This window comes from Lepisosteus platostomus, chromosome 3, assembly GCF_059453375.1.
Source record: "Lepisosteus platostomus isolate fLepPlt1 chromosome 3, fLepPlt1.hap1, whole genome shotgun sequence".
NCBI lineage: Eukaryota > Metazoa > Chordata > Actinopteri > Semionotiformes > Lepisosteidae > Lepisosteus > Lepisosteus platostomus.
This window is the reverse complement of record NC_142613.1, coordinates 76,478,883-76,485,997: the sequence shown is the minus strand read 5'-3', so window position 1 is coordinate 76,485,997 and position 7,115 is coordinate 76,478,883. Positions and strand designations below refer to the sequence as shown.

At 37.4% G+C, this 7,115-nt stretch overlaps 1 long non-coding RNA gene across 1 annotated transcript; it reads right to left on the bottom strand.

Annotated features, from left to right (window-relative positions):
• Nucleotides 1-5,794: 5,794 nt before the first annotated feature.
• On the bottom strand, nucleotides 5,795-6,643 carry LOC148675546 (uncharacterized). The gene is made up of 2 exons (XR_015935600.1): nucleotides 6,581-6,643; nucleotides 5,795-5,849 (listed from the first exon to the last, which is right to left on the bottom strand). It is a non-coding gene; the product is annotated as an uncharacterized LOC148675546 (long non-coding RNA).
• Between the last annotated feature and the right edge of the window lie 472 nt (nucleotides 6,644-7,115).

Below are 7,115 nucleotides of genomic sequence, written 5' to 3'. Positions count from 1 at the left end.
TCTCACCTATTCAAGTCTTAATAGAGGGAATACTCTCAAGGCTTTCATTGTTCCAAAGTTTGAAAACCAAATCTGCTGATTCGTAATTTGAAAATAGGAATTATAATTGTTCCTGTGCAGGGTGAACTCTTACTTAGTGATATCCAATTCAGACACATGTACGTAAGAGAAGGCTATTTTACCTTTTTCAAATTTGCCCATTTAAGTACCAGTTCTTTAAAATTGTTCAAATTGGATTTAATGAGATGTGAAGCAAATAGCTAAATACTACTCATAATCTGCTGTTTATTGCATCCCATAAGATTCAAAATTCTTTCACAGGACCACCATTAAAAGAAAGAAATGAATCACATCTGTAATGAAATGAGTGTTGAATTTATGCATTATGTAATACAGTAGTGTTAACTTGCCATCTTGTGGCTTTATTTGGAATATCTGTAATGTACTAATTTCCAGCAGTGGTTCCCAACCCTAGTCTTATGGGACCACTGTGCCTACAGGTTTTTACTGCAGATCAGCCCAGATCTCCAGTAGTAACTGACGACAATAATTTATCTGCTTGCTTGTATTAATTAATGTGGTCTGAAAGGAGAGTTGAATTCATGCTTTATGTAATAGAGTAGTGTTCAATTGCCACCTTGTGGATTTATTTTGATTATCTAGATGTATTACCTGTAGGTTACAGTAGTGGTACCCAACCCTAGTCTTGTGGAACCTCTGTATCTGCAGTAGTAACTGATGACAACTGCTTGTTTGTTTAAACTTTTGATTGACTTATTTGTGCACTCAGGTCTGAGATCTAAAACAACTTTACTTAGAGGGTGCTGTTTTTAATAACTTCAGTATATCGAATTTTAAAACGTATGTCCTAAAACTGGATACTCATATTTTTGTCAAAATAGCTCTTAAATGTATGACAAACAGACAGAGGTGGGAATGAATGACAATGAATCAAGTCCAGTTGTTTGCTTTTCCTGAACAAATGGAGCTCTGAAATCCAAAAAGTGGTACAGAGGGTATCAGTACCTGTTAATTTAAAAAAGAATAACTTGTATTCCACTGGCATTCACATACAGTATCTACAGTAAATTACATATACAGATGGAGACACTCAGAACCCCCGGTAACACTCGTTCCTGTTTCAGAGACTCTGCTCAACAGGTGGCACTTGTAGTGCATTAGATGTTAGTGACACAAATGTTCACTTAATATTTCCCTATTCTTATATCCGGTTCCAGCTGAGAGAGAACTCTGGCGCGTTTGGCTGCCGCTCCTCAACAGTTTTTCAATTTTTTATCTACATTTTTTTTTCTTTTTCTTCTCTGCAACACTGGTTTCTAATTATTTATTTTTATCCACTCCACGTTACAATTGACAAATGCAACCTCCACTTGCATTGTAATTACTCCAGACTAGTTCCTGATTGAAATTGGTCAACTGAAGGCTTATTTTATCTTTTTTTTCTTCTCTCTACAACCACATGAGATTGCGACACCTGCATTTGCAGGCACAGCTGAGACCGATCTCACCTAAACTACAAAAGCCTTTCGTGAGGCTGCACGGATGTTCAGTCAGAACGTCGCCAGCTAAGGCGCCCACTGCTCCACTCCCCAGAGAACATTATTTTCCTACAAATCTAAATGCTCTTCAAACTTTTTTTTCCTCTCCTCTCTGGGATCACGCCAGTGCCTCTGTCCACATCACAAGGACATTGACTCAAACCGGCGTTCGCCATGGCTCCAAGAATATCATTTTTTACATTTTGATGACCAATGTGGGGCCGCAATTTTAAAGAGATCAGCATGAGCGACAGACTGGCCTGCATCGACGAGGCAATCCAAACTATCCCTGAGGTCTGTTGCCACATCCAGCATGAGGCAAATAGCCTGCAGCAGACAACATCCTGGCATCCGTATTACATCTCTCATCGTGTGCTTTTTTTTCTTACTGTAAAGCTCTTTGAGAAGCTACTTGTGCCACATGTACGATAAAAGTATGTATTCCTTAAATAAGTTTCACTTAAATTAGTAAGAGAATTATAGATTATTTTAATGTAGATGTAAACCCAAAAAGATCACATTCACATTCAAGATGACCTAAAACAATAAGCTATTTGTTATATATGCAGCTGAGTGTTTTGTGAAACAATCCAAAATTAATTTAATATTAAACATACAGAGATATATAAAATTAATAAAAATGTCAATACAGTGTATAACATATTTATTTATAGAACATAGATTTTCCCCATGGGGCTGGGCATTGGCCAGGATTTGGAAACCAATCTCTTGCATGACAGCCCAGAATTCTTCCACACAGCACATTAAGTAGTAACTGCCACCCCTGGATTATATGAAAGAACAAAAAGTTGTTTAGTGTTACGATTGAGTTATAAAGTGCTATATACTTTGCATGGCGCATTATGCTTTAAGCATTCTGAATGGCTGGATTTGTATGTGCAGTACATGTAAGTTCACCAGCATGGTCCCATGAACATAGAATGCATTGAATGTATCTTAGTGGCTAATTGTATTCTAATTAGTAAGTGCTGTTTGCTCAGGATTGAGAGTATGTATCAGTCAACAATGATTCTTTCTGATTGGTGAGATTACTTTAAAAGACATTTTCTTCTAATGTTTTGGATTCATAAAAATATTAACTGTGGAAAATTAAAGCTCAGTATGAATACATTGCCTGTTATTCTAGTACATAAACATTTTTTTTTCTAAAATCTCTTTTTTGCATATAAACTAAAGTTTTAAAGTAAGAGTACTCGTAACTAAATCAATAAACCCTTTTTTGGGGGGAAGACCCATATTCACCTTGTGTGACAAGTAGTATCACAAAAGAGCTAAATCCTGACTAAGGAATGTCAAATGTCTCAAGTATCTGAATATTATGAAAGCAACATAAATATCTGAAGTCAGTGGAATGGCCTTCATGCTTCACTGCTTTGACAACTTGTTCTTGTATACACTGTGTCACATCAACAAATACAGAAGGGATTGGACTGAGGTACTCAAAATGTTTCACACCTTCCGTCACTTAGCCTTTCATCTTTACACAGACTTGCCTGTCCATTTCTGGTCAGTGTCTATAGTGGAGGTTAAGAATAAGAAAATTAATGTCTTGTAAAGTTTATTATTGCCTCTGGAAAAGAAAGGCTTATGAGGAAAATATGTATTTTTCTGAAAGTATATGAGAATACATGGAGGCATTTAACACTCCATTGAAGAGGAATACTTAGTTGTTTTTTTAACTTTTTAGCTTTCAAAATTGCATTGACATCTTCTTGTTCATTCTGCTTACATGTCTTCACACTCTAAAGCCTGTTACAGTTTATGTTAAATTACAGGTTAGTGTTCACATTTACAGTGCCTTGCGAAAGTATTCGGCCCCCTTGAACTTTTCAACCTTTTGCCACATTTCAGGCTTCAAACATAAAGATATAAATTTTTTATTTTATGTGAAGAATCACCAACAAGTGGGACACAATTGTGAAGTGGAACGAAATCTATTGGATTTTTGAAACTTTTTTAACTAATAAAAAAATGAAAAGTGGGGCGTGCAAAATTATTCGGCCCCTTTACTTTCAGTGCAGCAAACTCACTCCAGAAGTTCAGCGAGGATCTCTGAATGATCCAATGTTGTCCTAAATGACTGATGGTGATAAATAGAATCCACCTGTGTGTAATCAAGTCTCTGTATAAATGCACCTGCTCTGTGATAGTCTCAAGGTTCTGTTGAAAGCGCAGAGAGCATCATGAAGACCAAGGAACACACCAGGCAGGTCCGTAATACTGTTGTGGAGAAGTTTAAAGCCGGATTTGGATACAAAAAGATTTCCCAAGCTTCAAACATCCCAAGGAGCACTGTGCAAGCGATCATCTTGAAATGGAAGGAGTATCAGACCACTGCAAATCTACCAAGACCTGGCCGTCCCTCTAAACTTTCAGCTCAGACAAGGAGAAGACTGATCAGAGATGCAGCCAAGAGGCCCATGATCACTCTGGATGAACTGCAGAGAACTACAGCTGAGGTGGGAGAGTCTGTCCATAGGACAACAATCAGTCTTACACTGCACAAATCTGGCCTTTATGGAAGAGTGGCAAGAAGAAAGCCATTTCTCAAAGATATCCATAAAAAGTCTCGTCTAAAGTTTGCCACAAGCCACCTGGGAGACACCCCAAACATGTGGAAGAAGGTGCTCTGGTCAGATGAAACCAAAATCGAACTTTTTGGCCACAATGCAAAACGATATGTTTGGCGTAAAAGCAACACAGCTCATCACCCTCAACACACCATCCCCACTGTCAAACATGGTGGTGGCAGCATCATGGTTTGGGCCTGCTTTTCTTCAGCAGGGACAGGGAAGATGGTTAAAATTGAGGGGAAGATGGATGCAGCCAAATACAGGACCATTCTGGATGAAAACCTGTTGGAGTCTGCAAAAGACCTGAAACTGGGACGGAGATTTATCTTCCAACATGACAATGATCCCAAACATACAGCAAAATCTACAAAGGAATGGTTCACAAATAAACGTATCCAGGTGTTTGAATGGCCAAGTCAAAGTCCAGACCTGAATCCAATCGAGAATCTGTGGAAAGAGCTGAAAACTGCTGTTCACAAACGCTCTCCATCCAACCTCACTGAGCTCGAGCTGTTTTGCAAGGAAGAATGGGCAAGAATTTCAGTCTCTCGATGTGCAAAACTGATAGAGACATACCCCAAGCGACTTGCAGCTGTAATCGCAGCAAAAGGTGGCTCTACAAAGTATTAACGCAAGGGGGCCGAATAATTTTGCACGCCCCACTTTTCATTTTTTTATTAGTTAAAAAAGTTTCAAAAATCCAATAGATTTCGTTCCACTTCACAATTGTGTCCCACTTGTTGGTGATTCTTCACATAAAATAAAAAAATTATATCTTTATGTTTGAAGCCTGAAATGTGGCAAAAGGTTGAAAAGTTCAAGGGGGCCGAATACTTTCGCAAGGCACTGTAAATTAGGTAATTATAAGTAATTAATAGCAGAACCATAGTAGAGCCAATGTAGTCCAGTGTTGTTTGGTACTTTCCTTTTTGACCATCAAATATGTGAGACCAGGATAATTCTTCCTCCCAAAGTACAGAATTAGACTTGCTACATGAGTTCATAAGAATATTAACTGTACAGATAACAAATACCTATCAGTTTTCAAGAATAGATTGTCAGGTAACTAATAGAGTGAGAACAGTCCAGGGCCTGTAATTCAGCACTTTTTCTCCAAAGAGGAAGCTCCTAGATACCATTCCTCTTAACACAGGACAATCCATCCTTTATAACATCATCACCAAAAAATTCCACTGAGATATTAAGATTCCCGGTTTTCGCATTCGCATTTGCAATGCTCAAGAGACACATGCTTGTAGATGTTAAGTCGAGGTATTTAGGTAACTCTAAAGCAGCACCATGAGAACTTAAAAATAAAGAGGTTTTAAACACTGTTTTCTTCAATTTCTTTTCTGAATGTTCACCTAAACTGTAAAACGTTAGTACAGAATGACTTACACATGCACTACATCTTTACAATAAACTATATACTCTGTGACCTATTGTATGGGCTGTACTGTCATTTACTTCTTTAATTCCTCTTACAAAAAATTTTGGTAATAGAAAAAAAATAATATACACTTCAAAATCCTTAATATGTGAACCACAGCTTGTAAGAACTATGATAATAAAATTTAACCACCGCTCTGTAGACGTTGCTGTAGAAACAGAGTTTTTGTGCCTCCCACATTAATTCCAATATTTTGTCTTCATCTCCTGGGTCTGGAACATCTGACAAACTCAGGTTTTTCAATCCCTTTAGTAGTACAAAAAGGGAAACAATATTTTAACCTCCAAACCATTATATCTACAGTTTGTATAGCATTATTTCTAAAAGCAGTTTGAAACAACTTCAAGAAAAAGTAAATATTAAATATAATTAGGAACTGATATCACAGGTTTTTAAGGCATCTAAGGGATTAAAACTTTATTACTTACCTTATGGTATGACTGAAATACATTAAATAACCAGCAGCCATATCACCCTGCAACTCACAACTGGCAACCCACTGAAGCTAAGCAGATGTGAGTCTTGTCAGTACTTGGATGGGAGCTCCTGGGGAAAACCTACGGTTGCTTCTGGAAGAGGTCTTAGTGGGGCCAGCAGGGGGTGCTCACCCTGCGGTCCATGTGGGTCCTAATGCTGCACTATAGTGACAGGGACACTATACTGAAAAAACAGGCGCCGTCCTTTGGATGAGATGTCAAACGGAGGTCCTGACTCTCTGTGGTCATTAAGAATCCCAGGGTGTTTTTCAAAAAGAGTAGGCCCTTACCAATCATGGCATCCAAGTAATCCCCATTTATGAACTGGCTTCATTATTACTCTGTTCTCCTCCTTACTGATAGCTGATGTGTGGTGAGCGTTCTGGCTGTCACATCATCCAGGTGGATGCTGCACATTGGTGGCGATGGAGGGGATATCCATCCTGAACTATAATCTTGACTCTAAAGCAGCCAACATGCTCTAATGGTAAAGTACTCTACCTGGAAAAAGCTTTCCCATTTTGAGATCAGTTCTGGAACTTGTGACTGAAAACCTGAAACTGTGTTGTGTTAAAAAAGCCCACATCTTCTGCAGCGAGGAATGGAATAACTGATGCATAGTAATTCACACCCAAATGTGTAATAAAGACAGAAAATGATTCCTTTATTAGAATTGTTTTATCATTTTGATCAATTCAATTTTGTTAAAAAGGTAAGTAGAAAGTAATAGTACATTATATTGTGTAACTATTCACATTTTTATATAATGCAATGCACTTCAAAAGTGCAAACAAATTTCAATACAAGAAAGCAATTATGAGTGTAGACCTTTGTGATAACAGTTACATCTTTAATAAAAGTATTTGACAGTAAAAAGAACAAAGGTATTGTGAATCTAAACCTAAAATGTGACAACCTAAATTGCAAAATAACAAAACTGTACCTTTTCATTTTCTAAAAAGATAAGAGAACATTGTCTTATTTATAAATTTTACATTAATTTTTCAACCTTCTTTTACATTTATTTTTCAAACTT